A 21,765-nucleotide genomic window follows, 5' to 3' on the forward strand; every position below is an offset into this window, starting at 1 on the left:
GGTGATTGTGTCCACGTAGAAGGAGGGTGGACACTCCAACTTCATGGGAACAGAAGCTCCCACACTCCTGGACCCTTCTGCACAGCCTCCTGTCTGTCTCTTCAGCTGATTGGTCATCTGTATCCATTATGCTTTATAATATCCTTTATGTTAAGCTGGTAAATGGAAGTAGATATTTCTTTGAGTTTTATGGTTCTAGCAAATTTATTGAACCCAAGGAGAAGGTTGTAGAAACCCTTGATTTGCTTCTTGTCATTTAGAACCGTAGGTTTCCTGGACTTGCAATTGGCATCTAACAAGGAAATCGTCTCCAGGGACTAAGACTTTAGTCTATGAGTTCTGTGCTAACTCCAGGCAGCAGTGTTAGAACTGAATTGAATTCCAACATATCAAGCTTGTGTCCAGAGATCTGGAGACTTGCTAGGTATCAGGGAATACACACACACACACACACACACACACACACACACACACACACACAGAGAGAGAGAGAGAGAGAGAGAGAGAGAGAGAATACACATTTGGCATCAAAAGTGTTGTGAATAATGGAACAGTTTTCTCAGTGTAGGGCACAATGTTTTCATTGCCTATATTCATTTCTGGTCCTCTTATATGTCTGTAAACAGATTCCAGTAATAAGTTTTTCCAAAGGGTAAGTAACTTGGTGACCCAGAGCATTGAAAAAAACATTGTTGGAGACGTCAACTCCTCCTCCCCCATCTGCCACCAAATAAAGATAGCTAGAGTCTAAGCCAGCCTCCCACCCCTGCTAAAAATGGCAGGTATGTAATCAACCTTTGAGCATTTTTGGCTTCCTTAGAAGGGCCTTTCTAAGAACAGAGACAGGCTCTGAGACATTTTTGCTTGGTAGAGAACCATGCTGCCAACAGACTTTGAGACCAATACTTCCAAGTTAGAATGGTTAACCAAACTATCAAGGGAGAATTCTAGGAGTAGTATCGGAAGTCCATTCCAAGCATGGCTTTTGAGGCAAACAGATCAGGTTCTTAGATCATGCCGCCACTTATTAACTTTTGATCTTGAGCAAAGTGGTTAACTTTTTCTAGCCTCTTTATCCATTTAGTGTGACCATTTGTCACAGTTTTCCTGGGCCTAGGCCATACTAGTTGTCTCCTGATAATTGATAGAAGCTCCTTTATTACTCTAAAAGAACTTTAGTTTGGACAATATATTTCATGGTCACTGCATTCTTCTGTAAAATGAAGATAATAGTCACTTCACAGGGTGATTATAAAAGCTAAACATACTGTATATCAATTGTTACTACAATTTTTAGCACACCAAAAATGCTAAATAAAAACTAGCTTTCTCTTTACCTTTTCGGTCCAGATCTGCCCTGTCCCATACAGTGCATAACTATTGAACACTTGAAATATGGCTAGTTCAAACTGAGACATACTGTAAATGCAAAGCAGAACAGATTTTGAAGATTTAGCACAACAAAGTAACGTCAAATATCTCATTAATAATTTTATGTTAATTACATGTCCAAATATTATTTGTCATATACTAAGTCAAATAAAATATATTATTAAAATTAATTACACCAGTTTTTTTTTACTTTGTATTAGCATGGCTATTTAAAAAATGTAAAAGTCAGAACTGGAGGTATATCTCCATGGTAGAGCATGTGCTTAGCATGCACAAAGCCCTGGCTTTAAGCCCCTGCACCAAAAGATTTTTTAAAATTTAAAATATAAAACTATATATGCAGCTTGCTTTGTATGTGTTTTGGTCAACAGACCCTAGGGGATCTGTTTATGAATCTATTATTCCCTCATATTCATCCCTGATCTTACCACCAGTACCCTCACTTACACTTTTCCCTCAATGAAATTTTTCTTCCAAAAGTCAAAGAAAGAATTGAGTATATTTTTTGTCATAATTGCCATTTTATGTTTAATTTTTTTCGGTATTTGACAGTAAAAGGATAATAAATTAAGGGGCAAAAGAAAATTGATCAGAGCTCTCAGAAATGGTTTCTCCTTAGGGATAGAAACACTGACCTTGAGTACATTAGGAAAGCAGAAAAATATGGGCCAACACTGGAAAATGTCCATATTGGCAAGAAAGAAGGAGCTTGGTTTGCCAAAAGATAACGCAATCTCTCCTGCCATCAGATGTGCTAACTCTGGAGAATGCTTGTGAAACACCTCAGGTCTCAAGTCTGAATAACTGGACCCTTCAGCACCTCCTCAGTGCTGTTTCTATGAAAAGAAGTATTCTCGCTTCAGTTACGGATACAGAATGAAGTATGAGCGAATTCACTTCAAAACAATTTGATTCAATCAATGCCCATGTCATCCAGCTGTAATTAAAGGCCCAAATATTCAATTAAGGAAATACTAACCTGTTGGATGTTTTTACAAATACCTTTATCAAATAACCTCTTCAACACAATATTTTCAGGTATGCAATATTTAAAATATTTAAAATAAAATGGTTGAGGTTGTTGCTCTGACGTCAGTAATCGATACCTGTCAACCCTGCTCTAGAGGTAAAAGAAAAACTGGTTTCCTAGCACCACCCACAACAAGCTTTAATCAATTTGCTGAGTTTTTTTCCACATTTCAGCCAGTTGATTTAATACTGTGCAGATATGAACGTTGACATGGCTCTTCAAAAGGGCACCGTCTTTCCTGACAACCCTATGGTTTAGAAGGAGGGGACTGACAGACAGTATGTGAAGTAAGTGTTGGGCAAATCTCATATTAATGGGTTCCATAAGATGCCTTGTGTCTGAGCTCCACCAGCTCTCATCAGCTAACTCCCTACCCCACCATCAAACAAGCTCCTTCTCTTTGATAAGGAGCCAGCACACTGGGAGAAGCAGTGGTTTGGAACAATAGTATCTGAGGTGGAAGCAAACACACAAGGCCTCTCACTTTCCCCTCTCTAACCACAACAATTGGAGGAGACTTTGGCCTGACCAAAAAAAAAAAAAAAAAATCTATGTGCTACTAAATGGCACCCAGATGGAAATCACAGCTGCTGTCTTGTACCAGCTGTACCTTTGCCCATCCATCTTCAGGACACGCCTGCAGCTGAGGAGGAGAGAGAAATTGAGTTGACAGAGCAGTTAGAGAGCCTCTCTTTTCTTCTGCATACTTTTCCTTTTATCTTTCTCTCTTCAGTTTCAGAGCTTCTTGTTCTCACCTTCATGCTGTGGTAGTGCTGACAAAGAAAACTGCAGCCCTGCAAGCTGCTGGTGAGTAATGGCCCCAGGCCCTGAATACCTAATGCCTATTGTATGTGTGTGTGTGTGGGAGGGAGACCCACAGGGAGGGGAAGAATTTGGTCAGATTGCCTGGGTAGGAACAGAACCTTGCGGTGAGGACCCTGGATGCATCCAGAGAGTATCTAGAGTTTTGATACCTGTCCCTTAATTAAATCCAAGGATCTAATAGGCATGGCCTTTCGGAATGCTTTGTTCAAACAGATTTGATTCCTGCCCAGGGGCTTTTTAAGCCACTGACCACTTTGAACCTAATTAGAAAAAGCAGAGGACACTGGAGACATTTAATAAAAGGCATCAAGTTGCTGCTTCATCTTCATGACCTGGGATTTATAAGGGAATTTCACTGGCTTTGTAGCAATGTAAAATAAATAGACATTAGATGATGACAGGGAAAGCAAAATTGCTGCCAAAGCTAAAAAGAGCTTGGCAAAAGAAGAAAGGCCTACTACATAGTCAGTCATTATTTACTGTACAAACCTTTTCATAAAGCATAGGAGAGAGATACATAGGAATAATGGGCCCCTGCTAAAAGATGAAAAGAGCTTTCTATAGCTCACATCATCCCCTGACTGACAAGGCACTGACGTGTCCCCCTTGTTACACAATCTTATTGTTCTATTCAGCCATTCAGAAAGCTGAATGCGCAGCCCTGCTCTGGACTTTGAAAGGCTGAAATAAATAGTCCACACATTTCCAAAGAAAAGAATAAAACTGTAACGGATGGAAATAACTAATTAATTTGTTAATCCTTGCAGACTGCCACGGTCCACTGCATAGTTTTAGCTGGTTAATTATTCTGTAGCCTGTAAGACTAACATGTAAATAAGTGCAGTTACCTAACCCGTTAGCTCCTGACAAAAGAATCCAACTGTTCATTGTTTTCATTGAAAAGGAGCAAGGCTTTGCTTTTTGTTGGTGGTGCCCATATTGAGAAGTTCATGAACCAATGTGACCTGACAGGCTTCCATTCCTTCACACTTCATAGAAATGGTTTGGTTCCCCAGTATGTGGCCTTTTCTCTACCTCAAAAAGCTGAAACCATGTGACTTCTCTAAGTAACACTGTGTCTACCCAATCCAACAACAGGAAACAATTTTTAGATGTGAATGACAGAAACTGTTTTTATCAACTTTAAAGTGCTCCTACTGTGAATTACTACAACTATAACCCTGGCGTAGATCAGAACAGAGAAGCACACTAGAAAGATTTAAAGGGCCAAGGTACATTATTTAGTAATGTAATTAATAGTCCATTATCCTACTAAATTTTATCTTAGCCTCTAAAATCCATAAATAGACTTATAAATAGATTTATAGGTAAGACTTTCAAAAATGCATATATGTAGATATAGGTGTGTGTGTGTGTGTGTGTGTGTGTGTGTGTGTGTGTGTGTAAGAGATTGGTGGAATAGGGAAGAAAGTGTTCCTACAACATTTGAGAAATATGGAGATAAAAGGCCCCAAAATGTATCCTGCAGAATACACAAGGGACGGTTCTGGGGCCAAGGGTGTGGCTCAGTGGTACAGCCTGTGCTTAGCTTAGGCGAGGCCCTGGGTTTAATCCCCAGCACCACTAAATATGTTTAAAAGGGAACTGTTCTAACAAAGAAGAAAACATGATCCCATAGGCTGTGCTGAGTGATCCCATAGGACTGTACTGAGTGTTCCCACAGGCTGCACTGAGTGCTCCCATAGGCTATACTGAGTGCTCCCATAGGCTATACTGAGTGCTCCCATAGGCTATACTGAATGCTCCCATAGGCTGTACTAATCTCTATTTCAGTACTCAAAACAGACAAACGCCCATCTAACTAGGTTGGTCAGAAAATAGTGGGCTCTTTATAAAACAGCATGGAGTCACCTGACGACCATCAGATGAATGAGTACCTGCCCTGCCTCTGCTTCTTTATGACAGCAGGGCTTCATACAAGTCACTGTCCTTTCTAAGCCACCATCCACTCCCCCAAGAGGAAAATTGAGGAACTGACACCTCCTGCCTCACAGTGCTGTTATCTCCAAGAACAAATAACCATGACATTTAGGATCGTGTGTTCAAAGTCATGAAGTCCCATGAAAATATGGAATTTAATATATTCTAACAGTCATTGCCCATCTAAGCAATAGATTCACCATTTTTAAAGGACATGAAAAAATATCAGAACAATCTTTAAAGATTAAGAATTTTAGAAAGAAGCATCAATGCCTCCCCTCTACTGTGAATGTGAGCATCAATTACAAAAATATTCAAATGAAATATATGACTGAAATTTAAATTTTGATAATAATAATATATGTGGCTATTAGAAATATAACAGTAGTTAGCATATCCCACTATGCCTTCCAACGTCCTCATAGATTGCATAAGAGATCTGATGCATTTATTAAAACCATTAGTCAACTTAGAGGATTCCTATGAGACACTAAATAAGCAGTATGAAAGGGGACAAAGGGACATGGGCTTGGGTAATATCCAGAGAGTCTGACAATGGAAGAAGGACGCTGCTTACTCAAGACACTTTATTTAAGCCTATAGTAATGTCATAATATATTGCCGTCTGCACATATTATAATAGACATAAACATCTTTACTCTTTGGATATGACCGGAACCCTATGAGCTATGGTACCCTTGTACAGTGCATAACCTTCCCAAACAAGTATGGTGACCTGAGATGTTTTACTTTACTCTTTACATCTTCAGTATTTTTTATTACATTTTCTTCAGGATTTGTAAACTATCATTTGAAATTTGTAAGACATCAAATAGAGAACATTAAAAATGTATCACTAGGCCCCCAAGTGAATTTCAATATTAATAAGAAGCCTAAATCCCATGCAGATTTATGAATGTCTGAATTTAAACAGAGTCTCAGAAGCTGTGATTTCTGCCTTGTTTTTCTAAATAGTACTGGGTGACTTTGTTCCCATCACTCAACCCCTTTGCTCCTTCAAACAGCACTTAAATTTTATATCATATTTTATAAAAGTACTAAATACCTACGATGATGGATAAAATGTTTAATCTATAATCCCTAATTTATATACAATAAATCTGCCCTTTGTAGAAGATCTTCATTTTAAATTTTTACTATACTAATTAATTTTTTAAAGTAAAAGCCATCATAATAAATATTTGAATGGTTAGTCAAAATGATTTTCTCTATTCCTGCTTGTTTTCCAGTAGCACCTTCAATGTTTTAAATAAAAATTAAAGTATATTAGCATTGGAAACCATTCAGATGTCCACTAATGGGGAATGAATTATAATGCAGTCATATACAAGAATACTAGAAAGCTATTAAAATGGTGAGGCAAGTGTATATATTGCTTAGTTAAAAAAGTTTGTAAACCATATCCCTGGTATGCTAGTTAGAATGAATGATGATAAAGGATGTATGTATGGGTATTCATATTTATCTGTAGAATAGAAATAAAATGACACATCATACAATATTTCCATGGTGATGGGGAATAGCTTAAATATGGGTGATTTTCATTTTCTGTTGATATATATTTCTGCATTTGCTGAATCCCATGATCAGCACAAATTGTTTCTGTTCAGAATTTTGTTAGAAAAGCCACGCTGGAAAAATCTCTACCTCCCCACAAATAAGTAGGTTGGAGTAAGAGACACCAAACAACCTGGAAGCATATTCAACATCTAATTTAGACAAGTAGCATCTGCTGGGTTCATGCTGGCAGAGCTGTTTAGAACTCGAGTCTTGCTTTCTTTCTGTATGCATTGAGGATAGAGGTTGATTTGTGTGCCTTAATTTAGTTTTTCAGTCATTTACCCCAGGATAAAGGTGTTTTGGTTTTGTGGTGCTGGGGATGGAACCCAGGGCCTCATTTAAGTTAGGAAAGGATACTACCACTGAGCTACGTCCGCAGCCTCAGGATGATGAATGAAAGTTGTGTCTTGGCCTATTGGTTTAGAATGGATAGAAAGAACCCATAGGGAGAAGAAGGATGGATGAAAATCACACCCATCTTCTCTATGTTATTATGGTCCAGTTTAAATATGCTTCTCTGTACCATCTCTTTATTTTCACCCATATCTGTGGAGCGACATCATAGCCAATTACATTCCCAACTCTGTGTTCAACCATGGAAATACAAAGTTGGGAAAGATCCAGGGCTTCCCTCAAAGAGCTTACAATTCATTCTGTGTCCATCCACACCTGGAGTTTCAGGCACAGACTGACAGAATGAGCCAGAAGATCAACTAGTTTCAAAATAAACACTCATTTTACTAAAATCAACAAATAGTCCACCTAATTTACAGGCATCATGGATGACATCCTCTGGAGGCACTGGGAAAACAGTTGACTACTAGTTTGTAAATGAACATGAAATGTGGTGTGTTGGTGGCCTCGTGGGTGTCTGTCTGCCCATCTGCCAATTAGCTGACATAATCTAGGTGTCTGGGAGGTGAGCTGAGAAACAGCAAGGAGTAGGGGCAGCCCTGGGAAGCTAACAGGGACATTGCTTAATGTGGAAGCACTCACAAAAGCATTGACACAGTCACAAAGGGTCATTACAGGATGGTTTATTCATTGAAAATAAATGTTCTTTTCCTCATGAAATGGCTTAATATTGAAAAGCTAAAAATGTGATAAAAGTGCATGCACAGTCGCCAGAGAAACCTCAGCTTTGAAAAACCTTCCAGGAGGGAGAATGTTGGGAATGGATTTGTTGTCTGGCTTCTCACAAAAAATAAATAGATAGATAGATAGATAGACAGACAGACAGACAGACAGACAGATAGATAGAAAATCCACCAAGACACTCCCCAAGGATCTGAATAAAATCAATTTTCTCTCTCTCTTTTTCCCTCCCTCTTCTCCTTCTCTTGAGGTAACACCTGAAAAGGAAACAAACAAAATTAAGAATTTCACACATTCTATACCAAAGAAATAGGGGTATGGGCTGCGGTTGCAGCTCAGCGGTAGAGTGCTTGCCTCCCATGTGCAAGGCCTTGGGTTCAACCCTCAGCATTGCAAAAACAAAGCAAAGGCCAAAGAACTAGGGGTGTGTTATAACACAAAATTAAAACTTAGATCTCTGGTTTCTGAGGCACGTTTATTCCTGTTGTTAAATCAATATCATCAGCATTCAACAACTGTATGCATGAAGTAAATGTGTGCATAAACTTCAGAATAGGTTGTTTAACCTATTTTATTCGCACTCTCAGATCAGGATGCCAATTTGCACATTAAATGTGGCTGCATTTGACATACCTAGCCAATATGCTGACCAAATTCTATGTGAATAAATTTAAATTTGCTTATGGATACTATAGTAAAATGGGTATGGTCCAAGAGACTGCTTTAAGCCTTATCCTTTGATGTTACTATAATTATGATGACAAAATATCATCTGTCCCTGAAATAACATAGTGTTGGGTTCAGACAAAAGCCATAGATACACACAAGAAGCACTATGAGATCTATTATCTCCAAATGTTCTCTCTTCTCCTAGACAGGTATAATTTTGTGACTTGGTGTATGTTCAAGTCAATGAGGCGCTTTATGTCGATAATATTTGTTTGTAAGTGGTATCTAAATGTATAAGAAAGGACTTCATCCTTCCTCTTGATAATTGCTTATGCATCAAGGAAGGGGCAGGAAGGTAGTGTGGTTAAAAACCTATATCACATTTTCCTCTCTTGAGTAAACCAGCTCTCTCTGCATGTCATAAAGGGAAGCATGTTCTGGAAATGACACCTTGCCAAGAAGTCTTCTATTCTTCTGATGTCTGAACAACTTCAATGGTAATAAAGGGTTTTTTTTGTTTTGTTTTGTTTTTCCAATCAAGCATGAGGGCTCTGGAAAATTCTTCCTGAGCAACATACAGAACAACTGAAGGATGTGCTTTTAGTTTCTACAGTCCATTTGTCAGTCCAATGTTAGTCCCCATTTTTTAACTTTTGAAGTCTGTAAGGACATCACTGGGCTTCCAGGGTGAGTTCTCCACAACAGTGAGCCATGAGGTAGATTTTTATTCATTTGTTCCAGCTCTTCCAGTTACTTCTATTTTCTTCTCCGTGCTAACAGAGAGGAAAGTAAATCCTTTGAGGAAAGTTATGGACCTGGCTTGGTGGTTTTAAAAAGATACAAATGACTTGTGAAAAGTGAAAAAGAAAGAGAATATGGAGCTAGGGTAGAAAATGGAATGGGATGAAGAGTCAGAGTGATACCCAGGATGCTGGGGACGTCAAAGCCACCAAGCCACCCAGGGAGCTCACCACAGACAAGCTCAGGTTGCCTCTCTCTGCATTTTATTATGAAGTCACCTGCAATACAGATTATTTTATAAACTTCAAAAGCCAATTACCCACATTCCTAAATTCATACATGAATACACGACCAGTGTAACTCCACCCCGGTTACAACCACACAAATGAGAAATGATACTCCATTAATGTACGATAGGTCAAAATACTTTCTACTGCCATGTATAACTAAAAAGAACAAATTTTTTTTAAAAAAAAAATTGTTAAAGCCAATTACCCTCCCCTCTCACGTTTTAAAACCATAAATGGCATTTACTTTTTGTTTTAAAATAATACATTTTAAACAAAAGATAATGGTCTTTTAAAACGTGCACAAAATCCAAACTGTGAATCCCCTGATGCTAGAAACAAGGTTGGACAACATGAAAAATGGTTCCAACAGCTGTTTCTATATATGAGCTATTCAGGAGAGACTCTCCAGTGTCACTTAACCAGCTGCCACATTGGGAAGAGTGAATGCACTGATTGACGTAATGCTCCTGGGAGGAGGGAGGAGTCCTGGTTCCTTTGAGCAGAGATTCAAGAAGGGTCAAGGGTATGGCTTTAACCTGTGAACAGTGCTTGCATTATTTGGAAAGTTGATTCAGGATCAGACAAAGGCCCCATTATCCCTATTCTCCTGACAAATGGAAACTGCATCATTAGCAGACCTGCAAGGAGAGTTCTGTAGCTCTCTAATGTATGCCAATGTCAAGTTTGATAGCCTGTGCTCCCAACCCCCGCCCCCAGTTCTCTCCCTATTTTGATAGCTGCCTACTATTTAAGCAAAGCACTGGGCTTCCTGACAGCTGATGCCCAGGTGGTCTCAATATCAATCTGAACAAGTTGACATGAAATTGATCTTCCAGTGTTGGGACTAAAGGAGCTGATGTCAACAGAGCATTCCACCTTCAGCAAAGGTAATTCTTTCATCATCAAGCACAAGGTGGGAGAGAAGAGCTGACACAGGTGCTCACAGTGCCCACTTATATTTACTTTTGAAATTCCAATTATGGTGACATCACCATATCAAAGGACCATGTTTGTTAATGTTTATTTATGTAGGTTGTCAGTATATAACTATGCACAATTACAGCTGAGGTCAACATGCTTTATTAAAAAGATGGAAAAATTGAACTACACACACCAAAAAGAAAAAAAAAAACTATTTGGGCAGAGAAATGTTGATGGGAGCAAACAAGTAAAATGCATCCTGAATGGAAATTTCCATAGTTGTAAAAACAATCTGGAAGTGTGGGTGGACTCAGGGTTCAGAAAAACATAGTTGACTCTTAATTGTGCCCATCAAAAAAAAATTCAACTAATAGAATAGCTCATCCAGAAATAATTCTGTATTTAGGTTTTCAAATCAATACATGAAATTTTTAGAAAAAGACGTATTTTGTTAACTATGTTTGGCTTAGGATTCACTTGGCTTGGCGTTGACACTTCATTAATCTTTGAGAACAGGTATAGAAGTTAAAAATAGAAGTCAGAGTCAGAGTGTGTTTGTATGAACCAGGATTGTGGATGGGCAGAAAACAAAAACTCTAGAGAGAAAATAAGTCACATACACAGGTTTAATTTGGTGGCATGAATGGGGCATTTCTTTCTTGAATGTCAGTGAATTGGAAAGGCTGGAAATGAGGCATGAACTAGAGTTGCCAGATGCAAATGATACCAATCCCTTATCTATCAGAACTGTCCTGAGATTAGGCTGATCTTACAATCACCACAGAAACTGATTGGAAAATAAAAAAAACTACATTTAAAAATACTAATTCAAGGGGCTGGGGTCATTGCTCAGTGGTAGACTGCTTGCCTAGAATGTGTGAGGCACTGGGTTCAATTCTCAGAATCTCATATAAATAAATAAAATAAAGATCCATTGACAACTAAGCAATATTTAAAAAAAATACTAATTAAATTCATTCCAGAGCATCCTTTAATGTGGAGCAATGTGAAATTAGAATCAGAAAATAGGAAGAGCTGGTCATTAGTAGTATAAGATCTAAAGAGACACATTATCCCAGGCCTTCTCTATGATCTTATGTGTCCTAAAGTAAACCAGCAAATGTTTGTCTGTGAAATGCAAAGGAAATACTAAAGAGCACTACCAATGTAAGAATCTTGTTAAGATTACTAGGGAAACTGATGGTTCAGCATGTTAAAGAATAAAATAGAGACAGGATTTGATGTCTTGCCCTTATACATAAAAAGAGACTGAATACACACTACTAAACTTGAAATCTAACCCTATATCAGCTAAATCTTTCAAAAATGAGGTGAGAAAACATGTTAGACAAAGGGAACTAAATTCATCTCACTTCTGACCTCTAAACAGGTGGCGCTTTATCCTCTCTACATCAAGTTGCATGAGATTTTTCCACCCCAACCTGGAGTACCAGAAACCATTTTGCTGACCTCCCTAAAAAAAAAATAAGATAATTTCATCGTGCAGTTCTGTTCTGGAGAGATGAAGGGTCTGAGCTCTCAGCACTGTACCTAATTTTTTTTTTCATCTAATCTGTTATCCACAAGAAAATTCAATTTTTCAGAATAGTAAAAGCCCATATAATAAATCACCTTGATGCAGTATTAAATATTTTTCACTGATCACTACTATAAGGAGGACTTGACCCAGAACTGTACTCATTTTAGACCAATGCACTTGCTCTTCACATGTATATAATAAAATGTTAAGATGTCGTTTCTTTGCCTCCACAAAGATATGAAACATGGAATCTAAGGTGACCTTTCAGATAATATACCACTATCTTCTAGAATCTAGTTCACTCCTTGGCAAGTAGTAGATGTTCCAAATAAGTAATTCGAGCTTTGTCTTTTTGGTAGCATGTGTTGTTTTCTCTTCTAATCATTTTTATCACATGCATTTCAATCTTAAGGAGCAGGACATTCTAAATATAATTCCATTTTTTATTGATAAATCAAGTTTCCATGGAATACCTCAATTATTTAATTGTGTATTAAGAGTGATGAGGCCTTCGGAGAAGGGCTGAGGAGGATGAGGCACTCTTTCTCTACTCTGATGGTCCCTTTATAACATCAAGCTCAGGAAGCCTGCTTCCCTTGGGTTCTGTTTCTCTCCATTCATCATCCATTCATTCCACAAACATTTATTGAGTGCCTATCTTGTATTACATCAATGAATAAAGTCCTAAAACTTCTACAACCTTTATTTCTTTAGAGAAAAATGCTTACACTCTATTAGCACATTTTTAAGCACATTTTCCCATGCTGCTCAGAAACTCCTTTAACTTACGTATGATTTTATGCCTACTTCCTAAAATACTGCAGCTTCCAGATTCCCACATTCTAGGTTAGAAGGGCATCACTGAAGTTAATCTTCTCGTTTTCTATCTTTGCATAGTGCTGGCATATTGCCCTCCATCATGTTTTATGTCTTTGTTTCTAATGACCCATAAATCAGGAGACGGCAAAGACACTCCCTTATTTTGTAGTGATCAGCATGGTTGATCTTGAAAGTAGATCTCAAAACTATTTCAGGATGGTAGAAAGTTATAACAGAGTTGGATTTGTATTTTGAAAAGCCTCAGGCTCTGCATTCATATAACTCAAAGAGTAAAAGCCTAGCTCTTTCCAAATCGTCGCTCTGATTTCATTCTCTGTGATGTGTGTCTGCTCAAATCAACGTCGATTTACTGTCACGCTTACACCCAATGCACGCCAGGCCCCAACAGGAGGTGCACGCAACAGTATAGAGGGGCCAGGCAAATTTGAAACAGCCCATTGCCCATTATCTGGTCTTACAAACAACAATGAAACAGGAAATAACAAAGCATGATCCTTGAATTGGTACTTCAGCAAAAATACTCAAGAGTTTTTCCACAGTCTGTAAATTGCTCCAGCTGTGTTTTCACGGTTTATGAAATTGAGAGAGGCAACCTCTGGAGACAAATCAAAACCCTGGATCTGGTCAGAAATGATTTTATAGGAAAGGTGCTCAGTTATATGACATCACCTATAGATGCACACAGAGCTATAAGCCAAGCTCTACTGAAAATACAGTTTACCTTATACAATGTCCACCCAGAGGGATAGGGACTGGCATATATCAAAACACAGATCAACCAAGAGAATAAGGTCTGTTTTATTGCTATGTTTTACCAGGAGAGGATGAGGGTATAATATTTTATTATGAAACAACTAATAGAAGGAACAGAACACATGGAGATGTCCTTACTGTGGACAGGAGTGAACAGTGGGTGAGGAGTGCCACCTTTTGGCTATTGGATGCTTCCACATTCTCTGTGTCAAAATTATTTTGGGCTTAGAAAGTATCAAGCTTTGCAATTCAATTCAGAAAAGACTTCTAAAAGTACTTTCCCAGGTATCTCTGAGTCTCATCCCGCTTGGAACAAGTCTTCTCAGACTTCCTCATGCTCTGCCCAGTCAGTTATTGCCCAAATGGTTGGTGTTAGCTATCATTACTCCCGGGAGTACCAAAGAGTAGCCAGAGAACCAGGAGAATATTGAGATGCAGAGTACATTTTTAAATTGCAATGCATCCGTGGTTGGGTTGGCACAGAAGGAATGAATAGAGAGTCTGATTGATCTAGCACAGTCCTTAGAGTCTAATAGCCCTGAATTTAACCCAAGCCATGACATTTTGGAAGAGATTTATGGTACCTGGTTGGATAAGCATGGAGTTTTCCATAGAAATAAATTAAACATACACATAACACAAATAGCATGCAGGCATTGATGGGAGTCACAGCGACTCCCCACCTCGAGAAAAGGGAAGAATAGCCACACTGGTACCCACGAACTGAAATAAAATGGGAACATTCTGGAAATTAAGAATTGACCAAAGACATGAGCCACCAAGCCATAGAGGGACAAGGAATAAAATTCCATTCTCAAAAAAAACAGGAAAAGAACAAAGTGAAAAAAACAATTCTTACTCTCACCCCCAACAAAGCACAGAGAGTCAAAAGAGCCAAGATTTTTAAAGTCTTCTCTCCAAGAGCTTTTTTTTTCTTGGAAGCTCAGGAGATTTCTATCATCACTAATAGTTTTGTAAGAGGAAGCAACAACTCTTAAGTTTGTTCCCACTGCTCAGGGGGAAATAAAGTCCTGGACTCATCTAAGCAACTATTAGACTATGTTTCCATATATCCTTATCCTCAAGGGCTAAGTTCCTACTGTTGGTCCTAGGTACCTGTCCCTACCGTGTGCCATGAAGAACACAAAATAGTGGCAGTTTCAAAGGTCTGTCCCTGTCTTCCTGTAGGCAGGCAGGCAGAAACAACACAGGAGAAAATCAAAGAATCAAAGAATAAAAACAAAATGGAATTGAGTGCTGAAGTGCTGAATACAGACCCCCCCCCCAAAAAAAAAATAACAAGCTAAGGGACTTAGTCTGGCGTGCAGCATGTATCACACATTAGAAAATGTTAACAGGCTATTCTTTCCTCTCCTCTCTCCCTCCTCTCCTTCCTCCCAGGAACAGTGACTGTCTGTTCCCCCTTTATCTCTGAAGCTTGGCTGCCACACACAGGTCTTTGATGGACAGTTATTGAAAGGCCATCTGAGAATTCTTATCAGGTGACACTGATAAGAGCTTTTTCTGTAAAGTTCCTTAAGTTCAGCCCTCCTCCTAATGATGCTGAGAGGCACTGATAAGCCACAGGAGGCAGCCTACATCACCTTCTGCCCCATTAACTACAAGGAAGTACCCACAGTAATATAACCAAGAAGAGGTAGGCAAATAGTTACCTTTATTCCCAATTCCATTGTGTTTCTACAATGTCCTCTTTCTGACTAAACGGACCCGAAAATGACAAAAAAAAAAAAAAATATGAACGATTTGGCCAGAACTGATCAAGAGGATACATTTGATCTTCTCAATGCCATCCTAATGCCATTCCAATGACCTCCTGTGTTGGCCTATCTCCACACTCATAGGCGGAGGGCATGGCCCCTCTGAGATGGTAAAAAAGTGGGTGAACAATCAGAACCAGGTGAACATGCAGCCCAGAGGGACAGTGTGCCTGGAAATCCATGCACTTATTCCACAAATGAAGGTCCCTATGAGACTGTTCCCTCAAAAGAACCATATCAGTTAATCACCCAAACAACCAAATGTGACAGGCATTACCATTATCCCTATTTGACTAATGAAGAGGCAGAAAGTCAGAAAGATGAAGTCAATATTTTAAATCCAAAAATACACTTCCTTAATGTGTTGACAGAATTGAAGGGGTTGATGAGCAGGAGAAACTTAAACAAAAGAAAGTATAGAAAGATGCCAGGTAGAGGATTGACAGGGGCCAGTGCTGAAAGGGAAGAAGAAATAAAAGCCCAGACACAAGTATTCTAGCTCAGTGAAAAGTCATTCTAAACCTGGTGGCACACACTTGTAACCCCAGCCGCTTGGGAGGCTGAGGCAGGAGGGTTGAGAATTCAAAGCCAGCCTCAGCAAAATCCAGACACAAGAAACTCAGTGAAACCCTGTCTCTAAATGAAAATACAAAATAGGGCTGGGGATGTGGCTCAGTGGTCAAGTGTCCCTAAATTCAATCCCTGGTACACCGGCCCCCACCAAAAAAAAAAAAAAAAAAAAAAGACATTCTAAAACTTCTTCAAAATAAATGATAGGGATTGAGGTGGTGGCTCAGTGGTAGAGCACTTGCCTAATATGTGTGGGGCACTGGGTTTGAGTCTCAGTACTGCATATAAATAAATAAAATAAAGGCCTATTGATAACTATAAAATATTTTTAAAAAATAAATAAAGGGCTGGGGTTGTGGCTCAAGTGGTAGTGTGCTCGCCTAGCATGCGTGAAGCACTGGGTTCGATTCTCGGCACCTCGTAAATGTAAAATAAAGATATTGTGTCCACCTAAAAAAACTAAAAAATAAATATTTAAATATATAAATAAATAAATTGCAAAAAAGGTAATGTGTTACTAACAGAAAATGTTTCTAATCACAATCACCTTCATTTTGTACTTTATGATTTACACAAAATTTTGCATCTTTTACCTTAATTATACCTCTCAACCAAATATGGAAGATGGGTGAGAAAGAGAGCTGGGACAGTCACCATTTTGCTAGTTAAGAAACCAAAGTTTGGGGAAGCTTGAAAGTACTGAGTATGGGTGTGGGGCTCAAAATGAATTCTGCACTTGGATTTCAGTATTTTTATAATATTTATACTTTCTGGAAAAGTCAAGCAAGCTCAAGGTTGCTTTTCTCAGCTAAAATAGATGGTTAAAAGGAGACTTAGCCGGAATGAAGCTAATTTTGTTAACACTCTTAATTTTGTTGTTTTTCCGAAAAACAAAGCACTGAGAGTAGGAGATCAAAGGAGAACAATTGAGTCACAGCCACATGCTAAGGAATCAAAGCCAAAGAATTTTTTTTTTTTGGATGGGATTTGGTTCAGTATCTAAAACATAACAAACTAATTATTAATTTTTATTTCAATTGTAGTTTTTCAATTGACGAGTTTTGTTCCAGAGGAAAATGTGCAATGTAGAAGATACAAAGCTCCATGTAATGATATTATTATTCTCTTAAAAATAAAAAACTTGAGAGATTTTAGACATTTGCTTCAAATGTGCTAGGTTAAAATTATACATAAGTATAGATTGTGGGTCACATCAGAAACAACCTACTCTTCTAGAAGATTGAGACAAGTCTACAATTTTATGACCAAGAGAAAAGAAGAACAGTTTTAGAATAGGTTATAGAAAAAAATGAAAGTTATTGAGAAAAGGGTAATAGAAAGCCTAAAAAATAAGTAGCAGAATCATTAATTATTGCATGGAAAATGAAAGAGTACCTCAAGAGTGAAATATCAAAAATGGAGAAAAAGGTGGTGGAAGAAAAATGACCGTGTATTTCTAAATTTAAAAGGAGTTCTGCTGTTGCTGGTATCAGGAGATTGATAGAACCATCTGGGTAATCATTCTTAGAAAGCTGGTACACTGCCAATTGGAACTGACATTCAAGATACAATAATGTCCTCTGGCTTCCTAACTAATGTAGGCTTAGATCTATTTTTTTTTTTAACTGGACTTTTTTTTTTCTTTTTAGAACAGCTTTACATTTAAAGAAAAGTTGCAAAGATAATGCAAACAATTCCTTTATATTCCACACACAACTTCCTCTTCAATTACTACTTCATGTTAGTATGGCACATTTGTTAAAAGCAACCAATAAGGATGTGTTATTGTTAACGAAAATCCACAATTTAGAGTTTTTAATTTCCCCCCCCCCCCCAGGGTCTTGTTCTGTGACAGGATCCATCTATGATACTGCATGGCATGTAGTTGCCATGTGTCCTTAGGCTCCACTTGACTGGGACCGTTTCTCAGATGTCCCTTGGTGATGGCATGGATGGTTTTGAGTACTGGCCAAGCAGTTGGTCAAACATCCCTCATCAGAGCCTTCTCCTGGGATTCATCTAATGTTCTGGTGATTAGTCTGGGGCATCAGGTTTGCAGGGGAAACCACAGAGGGAAGATACCCCTTTTGTCACCTCACACCGAGGGCACAGGCCACAGTATCACCAAAGCCTGTTAATGTGGACTTTGAACCACATTTGTAACTTGTAAGGTTCTTCTCCTGTCTCTCCTCTTTGCATTCTGTACTCTGTGGAAGGAAGTCACAATAGCCACCCAGGTATACAAAAGAAAGAGTTGTGCTTTCCCATCTGAAAGATAGCATATCTACATAAGTCATTTGAAATTTTTCTACAAAGGAGGTTTATCTCTTCTCTCATAGTTATTTAAGAATTTATTCACTCATTTACTAGTATCAGTATGCACTCATGGATCTTTCTTTTATACTTAATGTTATAATTCAATAATTCATTTTGGATAAAATTATTCTGACTGGTTATTGGAGCTTGATCAATAAGCTTCTGACATAGCCCCAGCAATGTAGGGTATTTTGTTTTGCTTGTGTTTGATTGTTTATTTTAGTAAGTCCTTACTTTCTGGCACTATAAGCTCATTTGGTGTATGTTTTACTGCTTTGGTTTCTATGTCTCTCTAAAAGCAGATGTTAGAAATCGAATCCCCCATGGAATGGTGTTGAAAGACGGAATCTTTAAGAATTTATAAGGCCATGAGGGCTTTGCCCTCATGAATAGATTAATGCCATTATTAAAGGAATGGGCTGATTATTGCAAGACTGGTTCCATTATAAAAGGGCAAATTCAGTCTTCTTTTTCTCCTTCTCTCTCTCTTTCCTCCACTCCCTTCCTCTTCCCTCCTTCCTTGCCTTTCTGCCTTCTACCATGGGATGATGCAGCAAAAAAGGTTCTCACCACATCCCAGCTTTCACTCTTGGTCTTCCTAGCCTCCAAAACCATGAGACTATAGTTTTCTGCTCATTATAAATTATCCTGTATCAAGTGTTCTGTTACAGCAGCTCAGAGACTAAGATAGAAAATTGGTATGGAGAGTGAGGTGTTGCTTTAACAAATACCTGGAGATGTGGAAGCAGCTTTGAAATTGAGATGGCCAGAGGCTGGAATAATTTGGATGATCAGATAAGAAAAAACCCTAAAATGCCTTCAACAAGATATTAGGGGCCATTCTGGTGAGGGTTCAGAAGGAGAGAAGAACAGCAGGGAAAATCTGAACTTCTCAAAGATTACTTCAGGGGTTGTGATCAGAATGTTGGTACATAATGGCAATTCCATTGGGGTCTTAGATGGAAATGAGAAACAAGGAATTGGAAACTGGAGGAAAGGCCATCCATGTTAAAAAGCAGCATGAAAACATGACTGAATTGTCTTCAGGCCCAAAAGTTTTACAGAAGGCCAAATTTAAGACCAATGAACTAGGGTAGCTGGCAGGAGAAATTTCTAAGATCAAAGGAGCTTACATGGCTTTGTAAAACTTCATACAGCTAAATAAGAGAAGGGAGAAATTATTTAAAGATGGGATTTATAATTAAAAGGAAAATAGAATGTAAAAAATTTGGAAAATCCCCAGTTTGGCCATGTAAAGAATAAAAAAAGTTTGTTTGGGAGAGAAAACCAAGAATGTGGCCAAGTGAACATTTGCTGAAGAGATGAACATGGACAGAAAGCAGCCAGGGGCTATTCATCAACACAATGGGAGAACTGACCTCAAAGGCATTTCAGAGATCTTTGAGGCAAACAGAGATCTTGAGGACAGGGATTTTAGAGAGGTGCCTCAGTATTCACTGTCTCAGCATTCACTGCCTTAGCATTCTTTGCTTCTCACCTCAATTCTCTGCTTCCACATTCATCTTCCCCATCCCATCTCCAGCTGTGGCTCCAGTGGGTCCAGACACAGTCCTGCCACTCTTCTTCCCCCACAGTGCTGATTTTGCTTGTAGCAGCTTTCACAAGCTGTGGAGGTATGGTCACTTCTGTCTCTATTTCAAAGGATGTGTTTGGCAGCCTAAAGGCCCAGGCAGAAACCTGATACAGGGGCTGAAGCAGAGCAGAAAGTCCCCACAAGGACAGTGGAGCCACAGGAGTCGAGTTGTCCCTGGGACCCCAGAACTGTAGAGCCACTGCATGCAGCCCCGACCTGGGAGAGCTGCTTTATGAGCTTTGCCTGGCAAAACCACAAAGGGAGAGCTTCCAAAGGCCATGGAACCCAGCCCCCTCCGCAGCACGTCCAGGAGGCAGGACATGGAGTAAAGGGAGATTATTTCAGAGCCTTTAGATTTGATGTTGTTGACACTGTTGGATTTTAGACTTACTTGGGGCCCATTACCCCTTGCCTCTTGCCGATTTCTCCTTTTTGAAATGTGAAGAGCTATTCTATTCCTGTCCCATCACTGTATTTGGGGAGCACATGACTTATTGCATTTCACAGATTGACAACTAGAAAGAAATTATCCTCAGGATGAACCCTGCCTTGTGTAGTCACCATTGGATTGAGATGAGACTCTGGACTTTGGAATTGAGACAGGAATGAGTTAAGACTTTGGGGGCTATCGGCATGGAATGAAGGTATTTTGTAGGTAATAAGGATAATTCAGGCAGGGTGATCTGTATCCTTATTACAGACCTCAACTCTCTGCTTCCACATTTATTTTCACCATCCCATCTCCAGCTGTGGCTCCAGTGGGTCCAGACACAGTTCCTGCCACTCTTCTGGAGGGCATAAGCAATAGCCTTGTTGGCATCCTCTCAGTGATAAGTTTGCAGCAGCACTCACAAGCTGTGGAGGTATGGCCACTTCCACTTCTATTTCAAAGTATGCATTTGGCAGCCGGAAGGCCCAGAATATTGTATATATGGATTATGCTTTCAACTAAACTTCCCTTGCCTTACCTTCCTCCATTACAGCATAAGGCATAAAGACTCTCTTGTTCATTTCTGAAACTTCTTTCAAAGCTAGTGATGACTTGTGCTAGCACAATACTGATCATTTGATAAGGACATGAGTTGGGGAGACAGGGGTGAAATTTATAGTTTGAACATGTCCCTCCAAAAGCCGACTTGGGGAACCTTATGCAAGAGGAGGGACCTTTAAGAGGTGAACAGGACATGAAGGCTTTGTCTTTGAGTGGGTTCATTATCATGGAACTGAGTTACTCATAAAAGGACAGATTTCACTTACCACCTCCCTTGTTCTACTCCTCTTGCCCTTCTGCTTTTCATCATCAAGAGCACAACAAAAAAGTCCTTGCCACAAGATGCCAGATTCTGTCCTCTCAGTCTTGGGTCTCCCAGCCTCCAGAACCATGAACAACAAACTTTTGCTCATTATCAGTTACCCAGGGTCAGGCATTCTATCATAGCATCATGAAATGGACTCAGACACCTACTCATTCCAGGATATAGCCATTCCCAGGATCAGCCTTTTTCACAAAGAGCCTTCCTTCTTTATTTTGGAGAATGATATTAGAAACTGATCTGATATGATCCCAAAGCACAGACAAAAATAGACATATGGGATTATATTCAACCAAAAAAGCTCTGCTTAGCAAACTAGAAGACAATCTATGAAAAGGTAGAAAATACTTGCAAGCTACATATGCAATTAGGGTTAGTATCCAAAATATAGAAGTAACTCAGATGACCAAATAGTAAGCAAATAAACCAATTTAAGAGGAGCAAGATGCCTGAATAGACATTTGTCAAAAGAAGATACATAAATGGCCAAGAGGTACATGAAAAAAAAAAAGCTCATATATATTAAGGAAATGTGAATTCAAACCACAGTGAAATGTCACCTCATGCCTGTTAAAG

General features: G+C 38.9%; 1 long non-coding RNA gene across 1 annotated transcript in view; it reads left to right on the forward strand.

Annotated features, from left to right (window-relative positions):
• Positions 1-2,997: 2,997 nt before the first annotated feature.
• LOC144367022 (uncharacterized) overlaps positions 2,998-21,765 on the forward strand; it is a 38,295-nt gene continuing 19,527 nt past the window's right edge. Inside the window, exon 1 of the long non-coding RNA XR_013426231.1 lies at positions 2,998-3,229. This is a non-coding gene — a long non-coding RNA (uncharacterized LOC144367022). The remainder of the gene's footprint in view (positions 3,230-21,765) is intronic.

Source organism: Ictidomys tridecemlineatus, chromosome 10, assembly GCF_052094955.1.
Source record: "Ictidomys tridecemlineatus isolate mIctTri1 chromosome 10, mIctTri1.hap1, whole genome shotgun sequence".
NCBI lineage: Eukaryota > Metazoa > Chordata > Mammalia > Rodentia > Sciuridae > Ictidomys > Ictidomys tridecemlineatus.